At 42.9% G+C, this 27,874-nt stretch overlaps 1 pseudogene; it reads left to right on the top strand.

The window, feature by feature from the left end:
* Positions 1-2,062: 2,062 nt before the first annotated feature.
* LOC146626672 (IgGFc-binding protein-like) lies at positions 2,063-27,785 on the top strand (annotated as a pseudogene).
* Positions 27,786-27,874: the final 89 nt, after the last annotated feature.

Raw genomic sequence — 27,874 nt, forward strand, 5'->3', positions numbered from 1 at the left:
AGACATGGATGATCTTTAATTTTCTGCTTCAAATTCAGATAAAGATAAGATTATTGTACTCAGCTATAAAACTCTTACAAACATGATGTCTAACCAGATGCACACTCGGATTGGGATTACCATGGCCTCCAGTAACACTAAGAGAAATGTTTGCATTGTTTTTGACCAGGTTATGTCCTTCAGTGCTCATATTAAACAAATAATTAGAATGGCTTTCTTGCATTTTAATTAGAAAAATCCTATTTCAGAGTGACGCCAAAAAATTAGTTCATGCATTCATTACTTAACCCTTTAAAGCCGGTCGGAGCGGGCACGCTCTGTGTTGCATAACTATCTTTAAATCCTGGTAGCACTGCAACCACATAAGCTAGCACAATAATTTTTTTTGCATATGAAACCGGAGGAGTTGTACTTACATCTTATGCCACCAGCTTGTCCTAAGTCACAGTTTCCTTCCACATATAGCTTTGCAAAAACTGCATAAAAAGCACTTGCAGCAACAAAAACATAATATTCCAGAAACACGCTTTGCTGATTCGATCAGCTGTTTGTAACACTTCCTACGTCCATCAGCGCGAACTATCGCATGTCCGCCATATCCTGCCCAAAACCGGAAGTGATGTCATTTTCCGGAAATGTAGTTTTTTACCATCAGGGCCTTATGAGCCTATACTGGTGTTTTTAAAAGTTATGTTTGACTCTATGACTTTCTGTGTCGTTTCTGGGACGCTTAGGACTCATATTGCACTGCTGGAAATAGTTTATTTTGATGCATATGCTGTTTTTTTGCAAATTTGCACTATAATATTTATTTTCGTTTTTCCTGCAGTATATAAAAATTGGTGTATTTCAAAAATAAAACTATAAAGACACTCAAAATAAATTTCCTGTGGTGGGAAACTATTTTGTGCAACTTTTTTGTATTTAAAGTTTTGAGGGATAAGCCTCTTAAATTTCTCTAACTAGAAATATATGTTAAAAAAACAAAAACGATTTATTTTTTGTAGTTTATTGCACTTTTTTGCAATTTATGTAATTACTATGCACTTAATGCAGACATATTATTAAAATTTGGGCTATAATGGTTGTATTGATGTATATCAACTTGAAATGCTCCCAAAAATGGCACTACAGCATGTAAAAATATAAAGTAAGCTCTGGCGGACTTGGTTCTATGGTAGTTCTTAAAGGGTTAAAGTCTGGCCTACTGTGATTCGTTATTATCCAACACGTTCTCACTCTCAAAGCGTAACATTTTATGCTAGGTGACAAATTGTCAACATATTACGTTTTTGGACACCCAACACATTCCTAAATGACGAGATTGGAAAAATGAGGGAATATGAGAACCGTTTGGTCTCAATCTACAAATGTTTGCTCTTTTTCTCAACATCGCTTGGGAAAACACTATTTCATGCCATTAAAGTACTGGTTACGATTAGGAATAACGTTATGGTTAGGGTTAGGGATAAGGTTAGGTTTAGGGCTGGAATACAGGGCTGGAACGTCTATTACCGCAGGACCGTCATTCCACTTGATTTCATCCATAACCCGGCGCGTACCATAAGAACGCGGAAGGTCACCTTTCGCGTTCCTCAGGAACGCCATGGGACGTGACAAAACGTCGGGATGTTACGCCTCGGGAGTGAGAACGGTCTGTATTATCAGATTTTCCCAAAAACTCACTGAAAAGCATTGAGTTGATCCAAAATGCTGCAGTACGGACAGGGACTAAAAAGAAAGAACATATTTCTCCTATCCTAGCTTCCCTTCTTTTGCTCCCTGTTAAAGCCAGATTCAAATGTAAAATTATTTTCCTCATATAGGTCTTGAACAATCAGGCCTCATCTTATCTTAATGAAATCATAGTGCCGTATCCTCCCAACAGAGCACATCTCAGACTGCTGTTAGGCATTGTTGGATTGTTGCAGTGGTCTCTCTGTTATTTGAGGGTCTTTAGTTTACAATATAAAGTGCCTTGAGGCAATTCCTGCTGTTATTTGACAGTACATGAAAAAAATGTAAGTTTTGAAAGTTTTTTCCTAAAGCTTTATGAATGTAAATGTCTGGACATTTAACACAAGGCATAAGGGACATTTCCTTTTATTCTTTTTAAGGTGAATTAGTGCAGCTGGGTGCTTCATTCTGGAGTGACAGGACCTGTGCACAGAAGTGCACATGTACCTCAACAGGCCTGCAGTGCCGCAATGAGCCGTGCTCCTTTTCACAGATCTGCAAGCCAGCTTCCTTCCAGTTCTCCTGTCAGACAGTGCCAAGAGGAACCTGCACCATAAGCGGTGATCCCCATTACTACACCTTTGATAACACAGTGTTTCACTTTCAAGGCACTTGCACGTATGTTCTCTCTGAGCAATGTAATAGTGGACGGCCCTACTACAGAGTAGAAGGCAAAAATGAGCACAGAGGCAGTACTCGAGTCTCTTGGACACGACTGGTGAAAGTGCATGTCTACAATGACACAATTGAGCTTGTCAAAGGACGTCGTGGTCAGGCTAAGGTTGGTCATTTTGATTCTGGATAAATTCTACACTTTATGACCAGATATACTTTTCTCACTTGATATATTTGCTGGTTTTTTTACAGGTTAACGGGAACTTTGCATTCACTCCATTCTCCCTTAGCAATGGCACCGTGCAGGTTTATGAGTCAGGTTTTTCTGTGTTTGTCAGCACTGACTTTGGTTTAGTGGTGTCTTATGACACAAATCATCATGTCCAGATCAGCTTGCCCTACACTTACCAGAATGGTACATGCGGTCTTTGTGGAAACTTCAATGGCATTCGTAGAGATGACTTTCAAACTCGTGACGGTGAGGTTGTGAGCTCTGATGTGGTTTTTGCTAACAGCTGGCAAGCATCTGGGGATGATGAGCCTGGCTGTGGGCCACAGTGCGGAGGTCTGGACTGTGCTGTTTGCACTGTAGAAGAGACAGCATTGTACAGCAACACTGACCACTGTGGTATCCTCAGCAGTAGTTCTGGACCTTTCACGGCTTGCCATCAGCAACTTCCTCCACAGTCCTTTGTGGACAGTTGTGTGTATGATCTGTGTGTAGGAGGAGGGTACCGACCTATTCTCTGTCAAGCCCTAAGTGTGTATGCAAGTCAGTGTCAACAAAGTGGTATTCGGCTACCAAGTTGGAGGACACCTGGCTTTTGTGGTATGTTAATCACTTTTTTTTTTTTGCATTATTTCAAAATATTATTGTATTAAAATTCCACCGATGTAAATATCGATGTTGTTCTCTTATGCCTAGAAATCCCATGTCCAGCCAACAGCCACTTTGAGTCTGAAGGCACAGGATGTCCACCTACCTGTGTTAATCCCAACTCTACCCATAACTGCCCTCTACCTCCCCAGGAAAGCTGCATCTGTGATTCAGGCTACATCCTCAGTGGTGGGGTCTGCGTCCCTCATGCTGAGTGTGGCTGCAGCTTTGAGGGCCGTTACTACCGCTCTGGACAAACTGTAATACTAGACGGAGACTGTGGGAGACGTTGTAGCTGCAGTTATGGCTCCATGACTTGCCACTCTCATGGTTGTGGCCCACTTGAATCATGCAGGGTGGAGGATGGAGAAAGAGGATGCAGACCAAATAGCTATGAAACATGCTGGATCAGAGGCCCAGGGTCATATCAGACATTTGATGGACTGACATACCAATATCCTGGGGCGTGTCGATTGACACTTGCCAAAGTTATGGGACTGTCCAGTCACCCACACTTCATGGTGACAGCAGAAAAAGTGCCAAGAGGCCAGCATGGTTTTGCACGAATTCTGCATTTTGAAGCAGAGGGGATACACGTATCTATTGAGATGGCAAGGAACAGTAAAGTGAAGGTAAGTGAATGGAACACTTACTTAAAATTATGTTCTTCCTTTAATATTTATTTATGTGTACACGGACACAATACTGTTTAAGTCTTGTTAACTGCAAAAAACTGGATGATCCTGCAGGTTAACGGTCAGCTGATCAGGCTACCTTTCAGCACTACATCCAACCGAATCCAGATCTTCCACAGCAGCATTTACAGTGTCATCATTCGCACCTCCTTTGGTGTAACTGTGCAGACAGTCTGGCCTCACTTTGTCCGTGTCACTGCTCCTGGTGTCTACGATGGTTCACTGGGTGGACTCTGTGGTAATTACAATGGTCATCCACATGATGACTTCAATACACCCAACGGTGTTCTGGTCAACAGTTCTCAGGACTTTGGAGACAGTTGGCGAGATGGCTCTCTGGCTGCTCACTGCGTGGAAAGCATGAACCAAAATTCTACAACTAATTACAATTCTACTGAGTACTGTGGCATTCTCAGCTCACCAGATGGGCCATTTGTACCCTGTTGGTCTGTGGTTGACCCAAGCCAGCAGGTGGATGTATGTGTGGAGATCATGGGGGGCTCTAACAATCCAGCATCAACCCTGTGTGGCGTCCTACGAGATTATGCACTAATGTGTCAACAGAAGGGTGTTGCCTTAGGACAATGGAGAAATGCAACTGGCTGTGGTAAGCATTCAACTGTTTTTGAATTACCGTAATTGTCGGGCTATAAGCCGCTACTTTTTGCACAAGCTTTGAACCCTGCGGCTTTTAGTCAGGTGCGGCTTTTCTATGGATTGTCCATGATTTTTGTGATATCGTAAGACGATTTGTTTTGTTTGTTCCGCTGTTGTACGGCACTACGTTGCCTGGCGGAAGGATCGGGGTTCAAGAGTGGTATGTTGGTCACATGTCCATCCGCCAGGCAACATAGTGCCGTACAAGTAGCGCGAAAAACAAACTTCAAAGTAGCGCTACGCGTTCAGCGGGAGTCGTGGATGATGAGCGGCGATAAACTTGCGAAAAGCAAGTTGTGCTCAACTCTACCGGTGGATTCTGACAGCGTGGAAAAGTGTGCAAACATCCACGATCACCAACGGATTTCGAAGGGCTGGACTGCTGCATGATGAAGAGGAGGACACCGCCACGGCCCTTCAGAGGGTGTTCGACTCCGACACTGACAATGACAATGAGGATTATCTTTGGTTTTGAAAGTGACAACGAAGGAAAGAAGCTGAGAGTGGATGACGAAGCCATCCTGAGCCTGTTCGTTTCCAACACTGGAGAAGAGGACTTTGGTGGTTTTAGTGCGCAGGAAGATGGTGGTGAATGACTGACTTTTCTTCTTGTTAAAGCCGTGTCACTGCACCTGAGCCTAAAAGGTAGTCCGAATCTATTTTTCTGGTGTGCTGTAGGTTACTGTTATGTACTACATTTGTTACTCATTTATGAAGCACAGCACATGTGCAAATATGTACCCATAACTTGTTTTTCAAAATATTAATAAAAGGGGTGTGTCTCCAAACAGCCATCTCATTCCTGACAATTCGCTTTGTGCATATTCTCTTACATATGATAAGTCAATATTGAAACACCTGCGGCTTTTAGTCAGGTGCGGCTAATGTATGTACAAAACAGGATTTTCCCCTGATTTTAGCTTGTGCGGCTAATATTCAGGTGCGCTTTGTAGTCCGGGAAATACGGTAATTCTAGCCATGATCTCCAAATGTTTAAAAATGCTTTTTTATGTTAACCTGTTTGTTTTTCTCCAGCACTAACCTGCCCATCAAACAGCCATTATGAACTCTGTGGAACCTCTTGTCCTTCTGCTTGCCCCAGCCTCTCTTTCCCCTTCACCTGTGATACTGTGTGCCAGGAGGGCTGTCAGTGTAACAGTGGTTTTATCCTCAATGGTGACCAGTGCGTTCCACCAACATCTTGTGGATGCTATCATCAAGGACGCTATCACCAAGGTGGTGAGCAGTTCTGGGATGGTGAAGAATGTCAGAGCTTGTGTACCTGTAACGGCACTACAGGGAACGTCCACTGTACTCCCAACTCCTGTGGGCCCCAGGAGTCCTGCCGTGTGGTGGAGGGCGAGTTTGGCTGCCATCCCAACCCTCATGGCACCTGCTCTGCTACTGGAGACCCTCACTACATCACCTTTGATCGTAAGGCCTATGACTTCCAAGGAACCTGCCGCTATGTTCTGGTGACCCTCTGTAATGCCACTGATGAGCTCAATCAGTTTTCCGTGGAAGCTAAGAATGAGGCATTGAATGGGCTTCCACTTTCAATAGTAGCTGAAGTTTTTGTGAATGTCTGGGGCTACGACGTGCATATGTCAAGGGACAGAAGAGGTTTGGTACAAGTAAGTAGTTAGTGATAGTTCTCATTCGATGATTGTTATGAACAATTTCAGGTGTATGAAGTAAATGGCAGCTACATATATTTTAGGGATATTTTTACTGCTGTGAATGAAAAAAATAACAGTTAAAAAGTAGAAAAACTACCCACTGATTTTCTTTGCATATCTCTTCTAGGTGAATGGAGTAACTAGAAATTTACCTATTATCTTGAATGAAGGTAATGTGTCTATCTATGCAACAGGATCTCGTATACTTGTCAGCACTAATTTTGGCTTGAGTGTTACCTATAATGGATATAGTGCAGTGTTTATCTCCGTACCACCAAATTACAGGTACAATTCCCACCCATCAAAGCTGCAGTAATTATTGTTTGACATGCTTTAAAAAACAGGATAATCCCAGCTATATAAATAATTTATTTACTAATAATTTATCCTTATGAAACTAACACAAGGACTATTGCTAACTGTTGTCATCAACAGAGAAAAAATATGTGGACTTTGTGGAAATTTCAATGGAAATCCAAATGATGACTTTCACACACCATCTGGAACGATAGTCACATCTCCAGATGAGTTTGGGAGAGCCTGGAAGGTGCCAGGCAACTACACGTGCAATGATGGCTGTGGCTCCTCCTGTCCACAGTGTGCCAATGAACAGTCTGCTAGAGATCAGTGTGAGGTGATACAGGCAGCTGATGGGCCCTTCAGTTTCTGCCACGAGGAGGTGGACCCGGCGCCATATTTCAACGACTGCGTGTTTGATGTATGTTTGTCAGGAAATCAAGGCCACGATCTCTTGTGCAGTGCCATTGAATCATATGTCAGTGCCTGTCAGTCTGCTAATGTTCGAATCTATCCTTGGAGAGAGAACACCACCTGCAGTGAGTCAACATGTCATTATATTTTATTTATATCTAAATGTACAAGAAATTTGCTAACCACTTCAGAAATAAAAAGTCCAACAATTTTACAATACTCACTGTATCCACACTGTATTACATTAAAAGTGGTATGTCTGACTAGTGCCATTTGTCACGTTTCTCACTTATTAAGCACTGGAGTGTCCAGCCAACAGCCATTATGAGCTGTGCGGTACTGACTGTGGCCACACCTGTGCCAGTAGCATTGATGAAACCTGTGAGCAGTTCTGTTCTGAGGGATGTTTCTGTGATGAAGGCTTCATCAAGAGTGGGACCAGGTGTGTCCCAGTGGAAAGCTGTGGCTGCCAGTATGACGGATTCTACTATGATGTAAGACATATTAAAGTCAATAGTAAATACTCTTTGAAGTAATTCCCTTCAAATCAGCAGAATCAGCAGACTTGCCCTTCTTACATGTAGAAAGCTTCGTGAAGTGTTTTGGACTGTGACAAAGCTTACAATTCAGAAATATATATTAAACAAACAACAGAGTCTATTATAGCTCAGTAATAATGTGGTAATATTGAGGTAACAAGGTAGAAACAGGAAGATAAAAACAAGATATATAGCAAATAATTGCCACTTCATTTCCAGAGTAATAACCAAGTGATCTAGTGAGTACTATTACATTTAAATCTATGTAATAACAGACCATAAATTATAAGTGATGATATGGATACAAATGTATGTACATGAGCTTAAAAAAACCCAATTAGTAATAGTATAGTCACATTTACTAACAATTAAACACATTTTTATATATACTAACCTCATAATAATAGGGTAACAAGATACTAATATGATTTTAAGTTTTAATGTTTTGGGATACCATTACCATATTGCCATAATGCTGGAATGAATCCTGCCTCATTCACCAACATTCTTTTTTGTTTGACAACAGTATCACCGTAAATATTATGTTTAAATCTGATATCTTACCTGGAATCAATGTTGGTTTCTGTTCAATAACCAAGAAACAAGGCTACAAAATGCAAACTGACGTTACCTGGAAACATGTGGTAGTTTAGGTCTAATAACCAGGAATCAGGGCTGCAACATGGAAAAAATGTTAGTTCCATGTTAATAACCGAATAAAATCCAGACCAAATGAAAAATTTCAGGAAGCATGATGAATACCTGGAAATGTGGTAGTTTCTATGAAATTGCAAATAATAGGGGTTGCAAAATGCAAAACTACAGTTTATAGTTTCATATAACTGAAATCTTAGGATCACAAAAAAAGGTCTTCATTTGCTATCATATATTCAGCATAGCTATTATGACTGTTTTATATTACACCACTAAAAAGAAAATAATTAATATGTAGCTATACAAGCAGAATGATGCTCTAACTCTTTAAACTGCAGAATTTTTTTTTTTTTTGGGGGGGGGGGGGGGGTAACTGTCCCTAAATAAATGAATGCATTAAAACAATCAGTTGAAGATTATACAGCTACATCAGAACAGAACAATTTCTTGAAATTGTGGCATTTAGCATCTGTCCTTTCTGTGGGAGAAAGATCAACAGATATGAGTAGTTGCTCTGTCACAATATTTAGTACATTAATAGTTGCAGTTTGCAGTGATCTAGCAATTACTGCACTAAATCACCTACAATTAATGAAAACAAAATCCTTCAAAATGGTATTTTAAGAACTGTATTTGTTGTATCAATTTGGCTATGATTTGGTGTGGTGTGGTTCACAGGCTGGCGAGTCCTTCTGGACAGATGGTTGCTCCCAGAGATGTGAATGTCACGCTCCAAATGACCTGCGATGTTCTGCCTCGTCTTGCACTCCTGAACAGCAGTGCTCCATCAGAGACGGCCAGCTGGGCTGTTACAATGCTACCACCTGCACAGTATCTTTCAAAGGTATCGTGTACATTTTCCCTGCTATGCAGATGATCTCCAGCTCTGTCAATGAAACCATGAGACTAAACTGTAGGAATGTCTTAAAGACATAAAGACATGGATGATCTTTAATTTTCTGCTTCAAATTCAGATAAAGATAAGATTATTGTACTCAGCTATAAAACTCTTACAAACATGATGTCTAACCAGATGCACACTCGGATTGGGATTACCGTGGCCTCCAGTAACACTAAGAGAAATGTTTGCATTGTTTTTGACCAGGTTGTGTCCTTCAGTGCTAATATTAAACAAATAATTAGAATGGCTTTCTTGCATTTTAATTAGAAAAATCCTATTTCAGAGTGACGCCAAAAAATTAGTTCATGCATTCATTACTTAACCCTTTAAAGCCGGTCGGAGCGGGCACGCTCTGTGTTGCATAACTATCTTTAAATCCTGGTAGCATTGCAACCACATAAGCTAGCACAATAATTTTTTTTGCATATGAAACCGGAGGAGTTGTACTTACATCTTATGCCACCAGCTTGTCCTAAGTCACAGTTTCCTTCCACATATAGCTTTGCAAAAACTGCATAAAAAGCACTTGCAGCAACAAAAACATAATATTCCAGAAACACGCTTTGCTGATTCGATCAGCTGTTTGTAACACTTCCTACATCCATCAGCGTGAACTATCGCATGTCCGCCATGTCCTGCCCAAAACCGGAAGTGATGTCATTTTCCGGAAATGTAGTTTTTTACCATCAGGGCCTCATGAGCCTACACTGGTGTTTTTAAAAGTTATGTTTGACTCTATGACTTTCTGTGTCGTTTCTGGGATGCTTAGGACTCATATTGCACTGCTGGAAATAGTTTATTTTGATGCATATGCTGTTTTTTTGCAAATTTGCACTATAATATTTATTTTCGTTTTTCCTGCAGTATATAAAAATTGGTGTATTTCAAAAATAAAACTATAAAGACACTCAAAATAAATTTCCTGTGGTGGGAAACTATTTTGTGCAACTTTTTTGTATTTAAAGTTTTGAGGGATAAGCCTCTTAAATTTCTCTAACTAGAAATATATGTTAAAAAAACAAAAACGATTTATTTTTTGTAGTTTATTGCACTTTTTTGCAATTTATGTAATTACTATGCACTTAATGCAGACATATTATTAAAATTTGGGCTATAATGGTTGTATTGATGTATATCAAATTGAAATGCTCCCAAAAATGGCACTACAGCATGTAAAAATATAAAGTAAGCTCTGGCGGACTTGGTTCTATGGTAGGTCTTAAAGGGTTAAAGTCTGGCCTACTGTGATTCGTTATTATCCAACACGTTCTCACTCTCAAAGTGTAACATTTTATGCTAGGTGACAAATTGTCAACATATTATGTTTTTGGACACCCAACACGTTCCTAAATGACGAGATCGGAAAAATGAGGGAATATGAGAACCGTTTGGTCTCAATCTACAAATGTTTGCTCTTTTTCTCAACATCGCTTGGGAAAACACTATTTCATGCCATTAAAGTACTGGTTAAGATTAGGAATAACGTTATGGTTAGGGTTAGGAATAAGGTTAGGTTTAGGGCTGGAATACAGGGCTGGAACCTCTATTACCGCAGGACCGTCATTCCACTTGATTTCATCCATAACCCGGCGCGTACCATAAGAACGCGGAAGGTCACCTTTCGCGTTCCTCAGGAACGCCATGGGACGTGACAAAACGTCGGGATGTTACGCCTCGGGAGTGAGAACGGTCTGTATTATCAGATTTTCCCAAAAACTCACTGAAAAGCATTGAGTTGATCCAAAATGCTGCAGTACGGACAGGGACTAAAAAGAAAGAACATATTTCTCCTATCCTAGCTTCCCTTCTTTTGCTCCCTGTTAAAGCCAGATTCAAATGTAAAATTATTTTCCTCATATAGGTCTTGAACAATCAGGCCTCATCTTATCTTAATGAAATCATAGTGCCGTATCCTCCCAACAGAGCACATCTCAGACTGCTGTTAGGCATTGTTGGATTGTTGCAGTGGTCTCTCTGTTATTTGAGGGTCTTTAGTTTACAATATAAAGTGCCTTGAGGCAATTCCTGCTGTTATTTGACAGTACATGAAAAAAATGTAAGGTTTGAAAGTTTTTTCCTAAAGCTTTATGAATGTAAATGTCTGGACATTTAACACAAGGCATAAGGGACATTTCCTTTTATTCTTTTTAAGGTGAATTAGTGCAGCTGGGTGCTTCATTCTGGAGTGACAGGACCTGTGCACAGAAGTGCACATGTACCTCAACAGGCCTGCAGTGCCGCAATGAGCCGTGCTCCTTTTCACAGATCTGCAAGCCAGCTTCCTTCCAGTTCTCCTGTCAGACAGTGCCAAGAGGAACCTGCACCATAAGCGGTGATCCCCATTACTACACCTTTGATAACACAGTGTTTCACTTTCAAGGCACTTGCACGTATGTTCTCTCTGAGCAATGTAATAGTGGACGGCCCTACTACAGAGTAGAAGGCAAAAATGAGCACAGAGGCAGTACTCGAGTCTCTTGGACACGACTGGTGAAAGTGCATGTCTACAATGACACAATTGAGCTTGTCAAAGGACGTCGTGGTCAGGCTAAGGTTGGTCATTTTGATTCTGGATAAATTCTACACTTTATGACCAGATATACTTTTCTCACTTGATATATTTGCTGGTTTTTTTACAGGTTAACGGGAACTTTGCATTCACTCCATTCTCCCTTAGCAATGGCACCGTGCAGGTTTATGAGTCAGGTTTTTCTGTGTTTGTCAGCACTGACTTTGGTTTAGTGGTGTCTTATGACACAAATCATCATGTCCAGATCAGCTTGCCCTACACTTACCAGAATGGTACATGCGGTCTTTGTGGAAACTTCAATGGCATTCGTAGAGATGACTTTCAAACTCGTGACGGTGAGGTTGTGAGCTCTGATGTGGTTTTTGCTAACAGCTGGCAAGCATCTGGGGATGATGAGCCTGGCTGTGGGCCACAGTGCGGAGGTCTGGACTGTGCTGTTTGCACTGTAGAAGAGACAGCATTGTACAGCAACACTGACCACTGTGGTATCCTCAGCAGTAGTTCTGGACCTTTCACGGCTTGCCATCAGCAACTTCCTCCACAGTCCTTTGTGGACAGTTGTGTGTATGATCTGTGTGTAGGAGGAGGGTACCGACCTATTCTCTGTCAAGCCCTAAGTGTGTATGCAAGTCAGTGTCAACAAAGTGGTATTCGGCTACCAAGTTGGAGGACACCTGGCTTTTGTGGTATGTTAATCACTTTTTTTTTTTTTGCATTATTTCAAAATATTATTGTATTAAAATTCCACCGATGTAAATATCGATGTTGTTCTCTTATGCCTAGAAATCCCATGTCCAGCCAACAGCCACTTTGAGTCTGAAGGCACAGGATGTCCACCTACCTGTGTTAATCCCAACTCTACCCATAACTGCCCTCTACCTCCCCAGGAAAGCTGCATCTGTGATTCAGGCTACATCCTCAGTGGTGGGGTCTGCGTCCCTCATGCTGAGTGTGGCTGCAGCTTTGAGGGCCGTTACTACCGCTCTGGACAAACTGTAATACTAGACGGAGACTGTGGGAGACGTTGTAGCTGCAGTTATGGCTCCATGACTTGCCACTCTCATGGTTGTGGCCCACTTGAATCATGCAGGGTGGAGGATGGAGAAAGAGGATGCAGACCAAATAGCTATGAAACATGCTGGATCAGAGGCCCAGGGTCATATCAGACATTTGATGGACTGACATACCAATATCCTGGGGCGTGTCGATTGACACTTGCCAAAGTTATGGGACTGTCCAGTCACCCACACTTCATGGTGACAGCAGAAAAAGTGCCAAGAGGCCAGCATGGTTTTGCACGAATTCTGCATTTTGAAGCAGAGGGGATACACGTATCTATTGAGATGGCAAGGAACAGTAAAGTGAAGGTAAGTGAATGGAACACTTACTTAAAATTATGTTCTTCCTTTAATATTTATTTATGTGTACACGGACACAATACTGTTTAAGTCTTGTTAACTGCAAAAAACTGGATGATCCTGCAGGTTAACGGTCAGCTGATCAGGCTACCTTTCAGCACTACATCCAACCGAATCCAGATCTTCCACAGCAGCATTTACAGTGTCATCATTCGCACCTCCTTTGGTGTAACTGTGCAGACAGTCTGGCCTCACTTTGTCCGTGTCACTGCTCCTGGTGTCTACAATGGTTCACTGGGTGGACTCTGTGGTAATTACAATGGTCATCCACATGATGACTTCAATACACCCAACGGTGTTCTGGTCAACAGTTCTCAGGACTTTGGAGACAGTTGGCGAGATGGCTCTCTGGCTGCTCACTGCGTGGAAAGCATGAACCAAAATTCTACAACTAATTACAATTCTACTGAGTACTGTGGCATTCTCAGCTCACCAGATGGGCCATTTGTACCCTGTTGGTCTGTGGTTGACCCAAGCCAGCAGGTGGATGTATGTGTGGAGATCATGGGGGGCTCTAACAATCCAGCATCAACCCTGTGTGGCGTCCTACGAGATTATGCACTAATGTGTCAACAGAAGGGTGTTGCCTTAGGACAATGGAGAAATGCAACTGGCTGTGGTAAGCATTCAACTGTTTTTGAATTACCGTAATTGTCGGGCTATAAGCCGCTACTTTTTGCACAAGCTTTGAACCCTGCGGCTTTTAGTCAGGTGCGGCTTTTCTATGGATTGTCCATGATTTTTGTGATATCGTAAGACGATTTGTTTTGTTTGTTCCGCTGTTGTACGGCACTACGTTGCCTGGCGGAAGGATCGGGGTTCAAGAGTGGTATGTTGGTCACATGTCCATCCGCCAGGCAACATAGTGCCGTACAAGTAGCGCGAAAAACAAACTTCAAAGTAGCGCTACGCGTTCAGCGGGAGTCGTGGATGATGAGCGGCGATAAACTTGCGAAAAGCAAGTTGTGCTCAACTCTACCGGTGGATTCTGACAGCGTGGAAAAGTGTGCAAACATCCACGATCACCAACGGATTTCGAAGGGCTGGACTGCTGCATGATGAAGAGGAGGACACCGCCACGGCCCTTCAGAGGGTGTTCGACTCCGACACTGACAATGACAATGAGGATTATCTTTGGTTTTGAAAGTGACAACGAAGGAAAGAAGCTGAGAGTGGATGACGAAGCCATCCTGAGCCTGTTCGTTTCCGACACTGGAGAAGAGGACTTTGGTGGTTTTAGTGCGCAGGAAGATGGTGGTGAATGACTGACTTTTCTTCTTGTTAAAGCCGTGTCACTGCACCTGAGCCTAAAAGGTAGTCCGAATCTATTTTTCTGGTGTGCCGTAGGTTACTGTTATGTACTACATTTGTTACTCATTTATGAAGCACAGCACATGTGCAAATATGTACCCATAACTTGTTTTTCAAAATATTAATAAAAGGGGTGTGTCTCCAAACAGCCATCTCTTTCCTGACAATTCGCTTTGTGCATATTCTCTTACATATGATAAGTCAATATTGAAACACCTGCGGCTTTTAGTCAGGTGCGGCTAATGTATGTATAAAACAGGATTTTCCCCTGATTTTAGCTTGTGCGGCTAATATTCAGGTGCGCTTTGTAGTCCGGGAAATACGGTAATTCTAGCCATGATCTCCAAATGTTTAAAAATGCTTTTTTATGTTAACCTGTTTGTTTTTCTCCAGCACTAACCTGCCCATCAAACAGCCATTATGAACTCTGTGGAACCTCTTGTCCTTCTGCTTGCCCCAGCCTCTCTTTCCCCTTCACCTGTGATACTGTGTGCCAGGAGGGCTGTCAGTGTAACAGTGGTTTTATCCTCAATGGTGACCAGTGCGTTCCACCAACATCTTGTGGATGCTATCATCAAGGACGCTATCACCAAGGTGGTGAGCAGTTCTGGGATGGTGAAGAATGTCAGAGCTTGTGTACCTGTAACGGCACTACAGGGAACGTCCACTGTACTCCCAACTCCTGTGGGCCCCAGGAGTCCTGCCGTGTGGTGGAGAGCGAGTTTGGCTGCCATCCCAACCTTCATGGCACCTGCTCTGCCTCTGGAGACCCTCACTACATCACCTTTGATCGCAAGGCCTATGACTTCCAAGGAACCTGCCGCTATGTTCTGGTGACCCTCTGTAATGCCACTGATGAGCTCAATCAGTTCTCCGTGGAAGCTAAGAATGAGGCATTGAATGGGCTTCCACTTTCAATAGTAGCTGAAGTTTTTGTGAATGTCTGGGGCTACGACGTGCATATGTCAAGGGACAGAAGAGGTTTGGTACAAGTAAGTAGTTAGTGATAGTTCTCATTCGATGATTGTTATGAACAATTTCAGGTGTATGAAGTAAATGGCAGCTACATATATTTTAGGGATATTTTTACTGCTGTGAATGAAAAAAATAACAATTAAAAAGTAGAAAAACTACCCACTGATTTTCTTTGCATATCTCTTCTAGGTGAATGGAGTAACTAGAAATTTACCTATTGTCTTGAATGAAGGTAATGTGTCTATCTATGCAACAGGATCTCGTATACTTGTCAGCACTAATTTTGGCTTGAGTGTTACCTATAATGGATATAGTGCAGTGTTTATCTCCGTACCACCAAATTACAGGTACAATTCCCACCCATCAAAGCTGAAGTAATTATTGTTTGACATGCTTTAAAAAACAGGATAATCCCAGCTATATAAATAATTTATTTACTAATAATTTATCCTTATGAAACTAACACAAGGACTATTGCTAACTGTTGTCATCAACAGAGAAAAAATATGTGGACTTTGTGGAAATTTCAATGGAAATCCAAATGATGACTTTCACACACCATCTGGAACGATAGTCACATCTCCAGATGAGTTTGGGAGAGCCTGGAAGGTGCCAGGCAACTACACGTGCAATGATGGCTGTGGCTCCTCCTGTCCACAGTGTGCCAATGAACAGCCTGCTAGAGATCAGTGTGAGGTGATACAGGCAGCTGATGGGCCCTTCAGTTTCTGCCACGAAGAGGTGGACCCGGCGCCATATTTCAACGACTGCGTGTTTGATGTATGTTTGTCAGGAAATCAAGGCCACGATCTCTTGTGCAGTGCCATTGAATCATATGTCAGTGCCTGTCAGTCTGCTAATGTTCGAATCTATCCCTGGAGAGAGAACACCACCTGCAGTGAGTCAACATGTCATTATATTTTATTTATATCTAAATGTACAAGAAATTTGCTAACCACTTCAGAAATAAAATGTCCAATAATTTTACAATACTCACTGTATCCACACTGTATTACATTAAAAGTGGTATGTCTGACTAGTGCCATTTGTCACGTTTCTCACTTATTAAGCACTGGACTGTCCAGCCAACAGCCATTATGAGCTGTGCGGTACTGACTGTGGCCACACCTGTGCCAGTCACATTGATGAAACCTGTGAGCAGTTCTGCTCTGAGGGATGTTTCTGTGATGAAGGCTTCATCAAGAGTGGGACCAGGTGTGTCCCAGTGGAACGCTGTGGCTGCCAGTATGACGGATTCTACTATGATGTAAGACATATTAAAGTCAATAGTAAATACTCTTTGAAGTAATTCCCTTCAAATCAGCAGAATCAGCAGACTTTCCCTTCTTACATTTAGAAAGCTTCGTGAAGTGTTTTGGACTGTGACAAAGCTTAAAATTCAGAAATATATATTAAACAAACAACAGAGTCTATTACAGCTCAGTAATAATGTGGTAATATTGAGGTAACAAGGTGGAAACAGGAAGATAAAAACTAGATATATAGCAAATAATTGCCACTTCATTTCCAGAGTAATAACCAAGTGATCTAGTGAGTACTATTACATTTAAATCTATGTAATAACAGACCATAAATTATAAGTGATAATATGGATACAAATGTATGTACATGAGCTTAAAAAAACAATTAGTAATAGTATAGTCACAATCACTAGCAATAAAACACATTTTTATATATACTAACCTCATAATAATAGGGTAACAAGATACTAATATGATTTTAAGTTTTAATGTTTTGGGATACCATTACCATATTGCCATAATGCTGGAATGAATCCTGCCTCATCCACCAACATTCTTTTTTGTTTGACCACAGTATCACCGTAAATATTATGTTTAAATCTGATATCTGGTTTTCACTGCCGTATGCATAGCCAAGAAAACAGTCCTCATGAACTGGAAAAATAAAAACAATCTTAATTCTAACCAATATAGAAATTATCTATTAGATTACATTAGTCTTGACACAGCCTCTGCCACCACATCAGATCAATTGCTCTGGGCTCCTTTGATCAGCTCCATCACCTAGTGGGGGTCGGGGGTCATAGTTTGGTCCCGCCTTCAGTGTTGTGATTGGTGTGGGGGTAGGGACAGGCTTAGGGCGTCGGGGGGTTCCCCGGAGGCATCTTCCTTGGGGGGCTCAACCCGGGGTAGCGGTCATGTCCGGTTGGGGGCTCTTTTGGCTCTCGTGTGACTGTTTCCTCGTGGCTGCGTGCAGCGGGGCTAGGGGAGGGTCTGTGCTGACGGACGTGGGTTACTGACCTGGTAGCCTGTCTGCCCCTGGGTGGGTCCGGGATGGGCGTGAGGTTCTGGGGGCGCTCCGTCCCTGGGCTGGGGCCCTGGCCGGGCCTCGGGGCCTTGGGTCCAGGTTTGTGTGTTGCCGGGGTTGTGGGCGGGTGGGTGCATGGGGGCCCATCCCTGGCGCAGGGTGTCGCCGGTGCGTCGAGCCACCTGGGGGGCTCTTCAACTGGTGGGGGAGATTGTCACACCTTGCAGGAGCTTTCCTCTCCTCACGAACTCTCTGAAGGAGGGGGAGATACAGGAGAGGTGGAGGAAGATCTCAGCCTGGGCGTCTATTGTCTCATGTAGTCTGGAAGATGAGTGGATGGTGGGGTGGGTGCAGTTTTCTCTGTGGTGGGGTTGGGTGGACTGTCCCGGGCTCTGTGGGGCCGGGGGGCGCTGCTGCGCTGGCCCCCGGTCTGGATGGGCCTGGGCCCCCTTTCAATGGCGGGTTGCGGAGTATGGGAGTGCCTACTGGGTTCAGCGGGGGAGCTGGCCCCAGGGAGGGGTCACCTGCCCCTCCCTTCCTTCCCTCCCCATCTCCAGCTGCCTCCCTCTTCCCGCTCCACCACAACCACCCACACATGCAGGGCCTTGGAGTAGGGGTATGTCACCAGGGTGCAGAGGAGGCTACCCCCCCCCCCCCCCCCCCCCCCCCCCCCCCCTCTGTCCCCTTCTGGCTGCCTCTGCCTCAATTTTATCCCACAACTTAGACATTCACGTTACTCACACTCTCATTACACATACATATAGGATCTTGGGGGTGGGCACGATACACGGAGTCCAAAAGACCATCAGGGTGTACACCTCACCCCTGGCGTCGTTGCCCACCTCTCAATTTTAAATACACGTAGACATTGAGGGCTAGCAGGAGGGACTATGCGCTTACCTGCTGCTCTCTGGCAGATAGCTCCATGCCCTCCTGGGTTTTAAATGCACCTTAGAACACACATGCATCAACACTACAATGAGCGGGTGGAGGGAGGTTTGGAGTCTTCTCTCACCCCCATTCTCTGCGGCCTGCTGGAGCGGGGGGGCTAGGAGGAGTTGGCCGTCCGACTGCGGTCTGGAGTGTGGGGCCTCCCTGCTGCTGCGGAGTCGGGGCGATCTGCCTCTCCCCACCGCAGGGAAAAGGGTAACACCACCTGGGTCTGGGTGCAGTTCCCCCCTCCAGGGGCAAGGGTACCTAGACCCGGTTCGTAGAGTACGCTTGGGGAGTGTGATCGTGTGTACAGTGTCTCTTTATGTCTGTCTCCACGTTGGTTGAGTGTGGAGTAAGTGTATATGAGAGCATGAGGGTGGGAATGGATGTTTGTGTCTGTGTGTGCCTGTATGTCTGTGTCTATATGTCAGGTTGGGTATCAGACGCCACCTCTCTGGGGACATCTCAGGCCCTCCAAGGTTTGGAGGCCTATCTCCACCCACCACCACTTCCCCTGCCAGTGACGGACTCCCTCAGGTGTCGGTGCGTTGGTGGTTCTTTGTGTCTCGGGGTGGGCGTCTGGGTACACACTGGCTCACTCCTTGGCGGCCGCTTATCGGGGCCTGGAGCCTGGGGCTCGCTCGGGCCACTTCGGAGGTGGGGTGCCCCCGGCCTCTCGGCCTGGGGCTCGGTCACTCAGGCACAGCTAGCTGCCGGCGGAGCTCACGGGCGCGTCACTGCAACTCCCCCTGGCTTCTGCTCTGCGGCTGCTGAGTGAGCCCTCATCTGGGACTCTCCTCAGCTCTTACTGGGACAGTGGCGCGGCTGCCCCTCTGTTGGTCTTCCTTGGTCTCTTGTGTTCTGGGGGCCTCTGGATGTCTGGAGTTTTGATCTCCTCCATACCTGCTTCATACCCTGGAGGACGGGGCTGTGGCTCCCCACACTCCCTAGCAGATCGCTACATGGAGAAACCTTTGGAATGCAAGCATGCTGATCCACACAGGTATGCACACAGGTGTACACACGGGTATTCACAGACGCGGACTACAGCTTTCTTGGCTGCTGCCTCAAAGCACATTGTGCGCTGTCTATCTTGCGTGCTGCACAATATCGTTTATTATTTAGTATCTACTGATATCTACTGCTAGCTAGTTTATTGTGATGGTGCTATTTTTTTATTATGTTGCTCTTTGTTGTTTGCTTTCTCTTCTGTTTTTTTTCTCCCTACAGGTGACCCAGGTGTTTTGTTTTTTTGTTTGTTTGTTTTTTCTTTCTTCCCCCCCCTTCTCACCGTCTCTTCTCCCCTTTGGTTTTCTTTCTCTCCCTCTCTTTCTTTCATTCTTTCTCCCTGTCCTATCCCCCAGTCATGTCTGTCCCGTTTGTAGCAACTGAAAATAAAATAAATTCATAATTATAATAAAGGTCAATCAAATGGACCAATATGGCAAGGCCATGATGATCCACTTGGTAAAATAAATCCGCTTGGCATCTTTCTTGGCCTTAAGACAACAATTCTGATGGCTAAAGATCCAAACGGGACACAAAAAAGAAAAAGAAAAAAAAAAAAGATCTGATATCTTACCTGGAATCAATGTTGGTTTCTGTTCAATAACCAAGAAACAAGGCTACAAAATGCAAATTGACGTTACCTGGAAACATGTGGTAGTTTAGGTCTAATAACCAGGAATCAGGGCTGCAACATGGAAAAAATATTAGTTCCATGTTAATAACCAAATAAAATCCAAACCAAATGAAAAATTTCAGGAAGCATGATGAATACCTGGAAACGTGGTAGTTTCTATGAAATAGCAAATAATAGGGGTTGCAAAATGCAAAACTACAGTTTATAGTTTCATATAACTGAAATCTTAGGATCACAAAAAAGGTCTTCATTTGCTATCATATATTCAGCATAGCTATTATGACTGTTTTATATTACACCACTAAAAAGAAAATAATTAATATGTAGCTATACAGGCAGAATGATGCTCTAACTCTTTAAACTGCATTTTAAATAAATAAATAAAAATCTGTCCCTAAATAAATGAATGCATTAAACAATCAGTTGAAGATTATACAGCTACATCAGAACGATTAAAAACCTTTTTCATGCAGCTCTGTTCCACATATTTCTTGAAATTGTAGCATTTAGCATCTGTCCTCTCTGTGGGAGAAAGTTCAAAAGTTGTCAAACTAGTTGTCAAAATATTTATTATATTATTAGTTGCAGTTTGCAGTGATCTAGCAATTATTGCACTAAATCACCTACAATTAATGAAAACAAAACCCTTCAAAATGGTATTTTAAGAACTATATTTGTTGTATCAATTTGGCTATGATTTGGTGTGGTGTGGTTCACAGGCTGGCGAGTCCTTCTGGACAGACGGTTGCTCCCAGAGATGTGAATGTCACGCTCCAAATGACCTACGATGTTCTGCCTCGTCTTGCACTCCTGAACAGCAGTGCTCCATCAGAGACGGCCAGCTGGGCTGTTATGATGCCATGTCCACCTGCACTGTGTGGGGGGATCCACACTACATCACCTTTGATGGAGCTTTGGCTCATTTCCAGGGAACTTGCTCCTACATCATCACTGAGAGCACAAACCACGGCACTAACGAAACACAGTTTCAGGTGATAGCCACCAACAATCACCGTGGAAACAACCGTGTGTCATTTGTGTCTGCAGTGGACATATATCTCTCAAATCATCCAGAAAGTGTGTACATCAGGATCGGACCCAATAAAAGAGTAACGGTAAACTATCTATCACTTTTAAGATGAACAGCATTCTACTTTGTCTAATCTGCACAAAAGTAACAACACACACTTATTGCATCTCTTGTCCTCTCAGGTAAATGGAAATTATGCTTCTCTTCCCACCACAGTGGGAATCTTAGCTCAGGTGGTAAGGCAGGGAAGCTACATAGTGGTTGATGCCTCTGACTTGCTAGTCCAGTTTGATGGTCAGAGCACTTTGCTGGTCAGACTGGGCCAAAACCGTCATGACAGAGTCACAGGGATGTGTGGAAACTCTAACAATAATCCTTCAGATGACAAAGTCTTACCCAATGGCACACTGGCACAAAATGATAATTATTTTGGACACAGCTGGAAGTCACCCACCAGCCAACCAGGGTGAGTTGCAATGGAAATCACTATTGATGCTTCAACAAGGCAGTAGCTGATGGCAGTATGATTTGTCTTTTCCAGATGTGGCTCCACTGATGAAGATGATGATGGACTGAATGACTGTACCTTTAGAGAAGAATATTCCCAACTCTGCAGTGTCATCACCAACACCACCGGCCCATTCAGCACCTGCCACCTGCACTCTGACCCCCAGCCATTTTTCTCTTCCTGTGTCTACGACCTCTGCCTCTACACTCCAGCCAATGGCATGCTGTGTTCCGCTGTCTCCGCCTATGAGAAAACCTGCTCTGTTCTAGGGCTAGACATCCCTGACTGGCGCTCTGCTTTGCATTGTGGTATGTTTGCACTGCTCAAATTAGACATTTAATAAAAATTTAAATCATTCCCATTCATCACTGATGATCCTTTCTCTGTGTCTGCAGAGGAGTCAGACCCCTGTGAAAAGCTGGACTGCACAGAGCACGAGTGGTGTGGTGAGAAGGACGGTGTCTATGGCTGCTTCTGTAATGAGCACCACCATCGGCCAAACAATGAGAGCTTCGGTGCGGGCTAACTAAAACCTTCAGCAGTATCTGTAGTGTATTTATTGCATTAGTCAGCCTTTATATTAAGCAGTCAAGTCAACAAATGTCTTTCAAATCAGTATTGATGACTCAGCTTTAAAAAATATCATGCCATAATGGGTCAGATTGTGTTTCTCTCTCCTTCTTAGACTCGTCCATCACTTGTGTCAGTAGTTCTGGCACCATATCTCTGTCCCGCTGTCAGCTGTTTGAGGCCGGCTTCCACTCTGATGCCCTCCATCTTCGAGATGAAACCTGCAACGGGACTCTTGAGGATGGTCGACTGGTTTTCCACTTCAACAGTGATGACCAGCTTTGTGGGACAATGCTGAGGGTACAATTAGTACATTGAAGGAATCTTTTTGATTCTTTCACTGTACTAGCATTTCATTCATTGTAGAGCATTTTTGATGGCAACCTAAACTATGCTTAAACTCTTTTGTCTTCTTACTCTTAAGAGCAACGGGACCCATTTCAGTTATGAGAACACTATCAGCGGGGATGTGGACCCTCATGATGGCCTTATAAGTCGTGAGAAGAGCATCCACCTGTACTTCTCCTGTGACTATCCTCTGACCCAGAACCTGTCTATGGAAGTTGGCATCAACCCTGTAGAAAGGTGATAACCAAAACACCATCTGGCTTACATTGTTTTGTTTTTTACTTTTTCGTCATATGACATTGTGGTTGTTGCTCTTCCAAATAAACATAGCTGTGTGAGCTTTATAGAACTTTATATCACTGTTCGATTGTCTTCATAACAATCTGACCATGTGAATGACCATCGTTTTATTCTGTTTTGTTTAATACCAACATTGTTCTAATGCGTTCATTTTTTGTACACCCACACTGATACCTCATGTTGTTTTGATTTCCAAGGGTCTGTGTTCCTCACGCTGAGTGTGGCTGCAGCTTAGAGGGCCGTTACTACCGCTCTGGACAAACTGTAATATTAGACAAAAACTGTGGGAGACGTTGTAGCTGCAGTTATGGCTCCATAACTTTCCACTCTCAAGGTTGTGGCCCATTTGAATCATGCAGGCTGGAGAATGGAGAAGGAAGATGCAGACCAAATAGCTATGAAACATGCTGGATCAGAGGCCCAGGGTCATATCAGACATTTGATGGACTGACATACCAATATCCTGGGGCGTGTCGATTGACACTTGCCAAAGTTATGGGACTGTCCAGTCACCCACACTTCATGGTGACAGCAGAAAAAGTGCCAAGAGGCCAGCAAGGTTTTGCACGAATTCTGCATTTTGAAGCAGAGGGGATACACGTATCTATTGAGATGGCAAGGAACAGTAAAGTGAAGGTAAGTGAATGGAACACTTACTTAAAATTATGTTCTTCCTTTAATATTTATTTATGTGTACACAGACTCAATACTGTTTAAGTCTTGTTAACTGCAAAAAACTGGATGATCCTGCAGGTTAACGGTCAGCTGATCAGGCTACCTTTCAGCACTACATCCAACCGAATCCAGATCTTCCACAGCAGCATTTACAGTGTCATCATTCGCACCTCCTTTGGTGTAACTGTGCAGACAGTCTGGCCTCACTTTGTCCGTGTCACTGCTCCTGGTGTCTACAATGGTTCACTGGGTGGACTCTGTGGTAATTACAATGGTCATCCACATGATGACTTCAATACACCCAACGGTGTCCTGGTCAACAGTTCTCAGGACTTTGGAGACAGTTGGCGAGATGGCTCTCTGGCTGCTGACTGCGTTCAAAGCATGAACCAAAATTCTACAACTAATTACAATTCTACTGAGTACTGTGGCATTCTCAGCTCACCAGATGGGCCATTTGTACCCTGTTGGTCTGTGGTTGACCCGAGCCAGCAGGTGGATGTATGTGTGGAGATCATGGGGGCCTGTAACAATCCAGCATCAACTCTGTGTGGCGTCCTACGAGATTATGCACTAATGTGTCAACAGAAGGGTGTTGCCTTAGGACAATGGAGAAATGCAACTGGCTGTGGTAAGCATTCAACTGTTTTTGAATTAATTCTAGCCATGATCTCCAAATGTTTAAAAATGCTTTTTTATGTTAACCTGTTTGTTTTTCTCCAGCACTAACCTGCCCATCAAACAGCCATTATGAACTCTGTGGAAGCTCTTGTCCTTCTGCTTGCCCCAGCCTCTCTTTCCCCTTCACCTGTGATACTGTGTGCCAGGAGGGCTGTCAGTGTAACAATGGTTTGATCCTCAATGGTGACCAGTGCGTTCCACCAACATCTTGTGGATGCTATCATCAAGGACGCTATCACCAAGGTGGTGAGCAGTTCTGGGATGGTGAAGAATGTCAGAGCTTGTGTACCTGTAACGGCACTACAGGGAGCGTCCACTGTACTCCCAACTCCTGTGGGCCCCAGGAGTCCTGCCGTGTGGTGGAGGGCGAGTTTGGCTGCCATCCCAACCCTCATGGCACCTGCTCTGCTACTGGAGGCCCTCACTACATCACCTTTGATCGTAAGGCCTATGACTTCCAAGGAACCTGCCGCTATGTTCTGGTGACCCTCTGTAATGCCACTGATGAGCTCAATCAGTTTTCCGTGGAAACTAAGAATGAGGCATTGAATGGGCGTCCACTTTCAATACTAGCTGAAGTTTTTGTGAATGTCTGGGGCTACAACGTGCATATGTCAAGGGACAGAAGAGATTTGGTACAAGTAAGTAGTTAGTGATAGTTCTCATTCGATGATTGTTATGAACAATTTCAGGTGTATGAAGTAAATGGCAGCTACATATATTTTAGGGATATTTTTACTGCTGTGAAAGAAAAACAATAACAATTAAAAAGTAGAAAAACTACCCACTGATTTTCTTTGCATATCTCTTCTAGGTGAATGGAGTAACTAGAAATTTACCTATTATCTTGAATGAAGGTAATGTGTCTATCTATGCAACAGGATCTCGTATACTTGTCAGCACTAATTTTGGCTTGAGTGTTACCTATAATGGATATAGTGCAGTGTTTATCTCCGTACCACCAAATTACAGGTACAATTCCCACCCATCAACGCTGCAGTAATTATTGTTTGACATGCTTTAAAAAACAGGATAATCCCAGCTATATAAATAATTTATTTACTAATAATTTATCCTTATGAAACTAACACAAGGACTATTGCTAACTGTTGTCATCAACAGAGAAAAAATATGTGGACTTTGTGGAAATTTCAATGGAAATCCAAATGATGACTTTCACACACCATCTGGAACGATAGTCACATCTCCAGATGAGTTTGGGAGAGCCTGGAAGGTGCCAGGCAACTACACGTGCAATGATGGCTGTGGCTCCTCCTGTCCACAGTGTGCCAATGAACAGCCTACTAGAGATCAGTGTGAGGTGATACAGGCAGCTGATGGGCCCTTCAGTTTCTGCCACGAAGAGGTGGACCCGGCGCCATATTTCAACGACTGCGTGTTTGATGTATGTTTGTCAGGAAATCAAGGCCACGATCTCTTGTGCAGTGCCATTGAATCATATGTCAGTGCCTGTCAGTCTGCTAATGTTCGAATCTATCCTTGGAGAGAGAACACCACCTGCAGTGAGTCAACATGTCATTATATTTTATTTATATCTAAATGTACAAGAAATTTGCTAACCACTTCAGAAATAAAAAGTCCAACAATTTTACAATACTCACTGTATCCACACTGTATTACATTAAAAGTGGTATGTCTGACTAGTGCCATTTGTCACGTTTCTCACTTATTAAGCACTGGACTGTCCAGCCAACAGCCATTATGAGCTGTGCGGTACTGACTGTGGCCACACCTGTTCCAGTCACATTGATGAAACCTGTGAGCAGTTCTGCTCTGAGGGATGTTTCTGTGATGAAGGCTTCATCAAGAGTGGGACCAGGTGTGTCCCAGTGGAAAGCTGTGGCTGCCAGTATGACGGATTCTACTATGATGTAAGACATATTAAAGTCAATAGTAAATACTCTTTGAAGTAATTCCCTTCAAATCAGCAGAATCAGCAGACTTGCCCTTCTTACATTTAGAAAGCTTCGTGAAGTGTTTTGGACTGTGACAAAGCTTAAAATTCAGAAATATATATTAAACAAACAACAGAGTCTATTACAGCTCAGTAATAATGTGGTAATATTGAGGTAACAAGGTAGAAACAGGAAGATAAAAACAAGATATATAGCAAATAATTGCCACTTCATTTCCAGAGTAATAACCAAGTGATCTAGTGAGTACTATTACATTTAAATCTATGTAATAACAGACCATAAATTATAAGTGATGATATGGATACAAATGTATGTACATGAGCTTAAAAAAACAATTAGTAATAGTATAGTCACAATCACTAGCAATAAAACACATTTTTATATATACTAACCTCATAATAATAGGGTAACAAGATACTAATATGATTTTAAGTTTTAATGTTTTGGGATACCATTACCATATTGCCATAATGCTGGAATGAATCCTGCCTCATCCACCAACATTCTTTTTTGTTTGACAACAGTATCACCGTAAATATTATGTTTAAATCTGATATCTTACCTGGAATCAATGTTGGTTTCTGTTCAATAACCAAGAAACAAGGCTACAAAATGCAAACTGACGTTACCTGGATACATGTGGTAGTTTAGGTCTAATAACCAGGAATCAGGGCTGCAACATGGAAAAAATGTTAGTTCCATGTTAATAACCGAATAAAATCCAAACCAAATGAAAAATTTCAGGAAGCATGATGAATACCTGGAAATGTGGTAGTTTCTATGAAATAGCAAATAATAGGGGTTGCAAAATGCAAAACTACAGTTTATAGTTTCATATAACTGAAATCTTAGGATCACAAAAAAAGGTCTTCATTTGCTATCATATATTCAGCATAGCTATTATGACTGTTTTATATTACACCACTAAAAAGAAAATAATTAATATGTAGCTATACAAGCAGAATGATGCTCTAACTCTTTAAACTGCAGAATTTTGGGGGGGAAAAAATCTGTCCCTAAATAAATGAATGCATTAAAACAATCAGTTGAAGATTATACAGCTACATCAGAACAGAACAATTTCTTGAAATTGTGGCATTTAGCATCTGTCCTTTCTGTGGGAGAAAGATCAACAGATATGAGTAGTTGCTCTGTCACAATATTTAGTACATTAATAGTTGCAGTTTGCAGTGATCTAGCAATTACTGCACTAAATCACCTACAATTAATGAAAACAAAATCCTTCAAAATGGTATTTTAAGAACTGTATTTGTTGTATCAATTTGGCTATGATTTGGTGTGGTGTGGTTCACAGGCTGGCGAGTCCTTCTGGACAGATGGTTGCTCCCAGAGATGTGAATGTCACGCTCCAAATGACCTGCGATGTTCTGCCTCGTCTTGCACTCCTGAACAGCAGTGCTCCATCAGAGACGGCCAGCTGGGCTGTTACAATGCTACCACCTGCACAGTATCTTTCAAAGGTATCGTGTACATTTTCCCTGCTATGCAGATGATCTCCAGCTCTGTCAATGAAACCATGAGACTAAACTGTAGGAATGTCTTAAAGACATAAAGACATGGATGATCTTTAATTTTCTGCTTCAAATTCAGATAAAGATAAGATTATTGTACTCAGCTATAAAACTCTTACAAACATGATGT

The sequence above is a fragment of the Diplotaxodon limnothrissa genome, linkage group LG8 (genome assembly GCF_057381915.1).
Source record: "Diplotaxodon limnothrissa isolate DT_005_m linkage group LG8, D_limnothrissa_male_GT1.1, whole genome shotgun sequence".
Lineage (NCBI taxonomy): Eukaryota > Metazoa > Chordata > Actinopteri > Cichliformes > Cichlidae > Diplotaxodon > Diplotaxodon limnothrissa.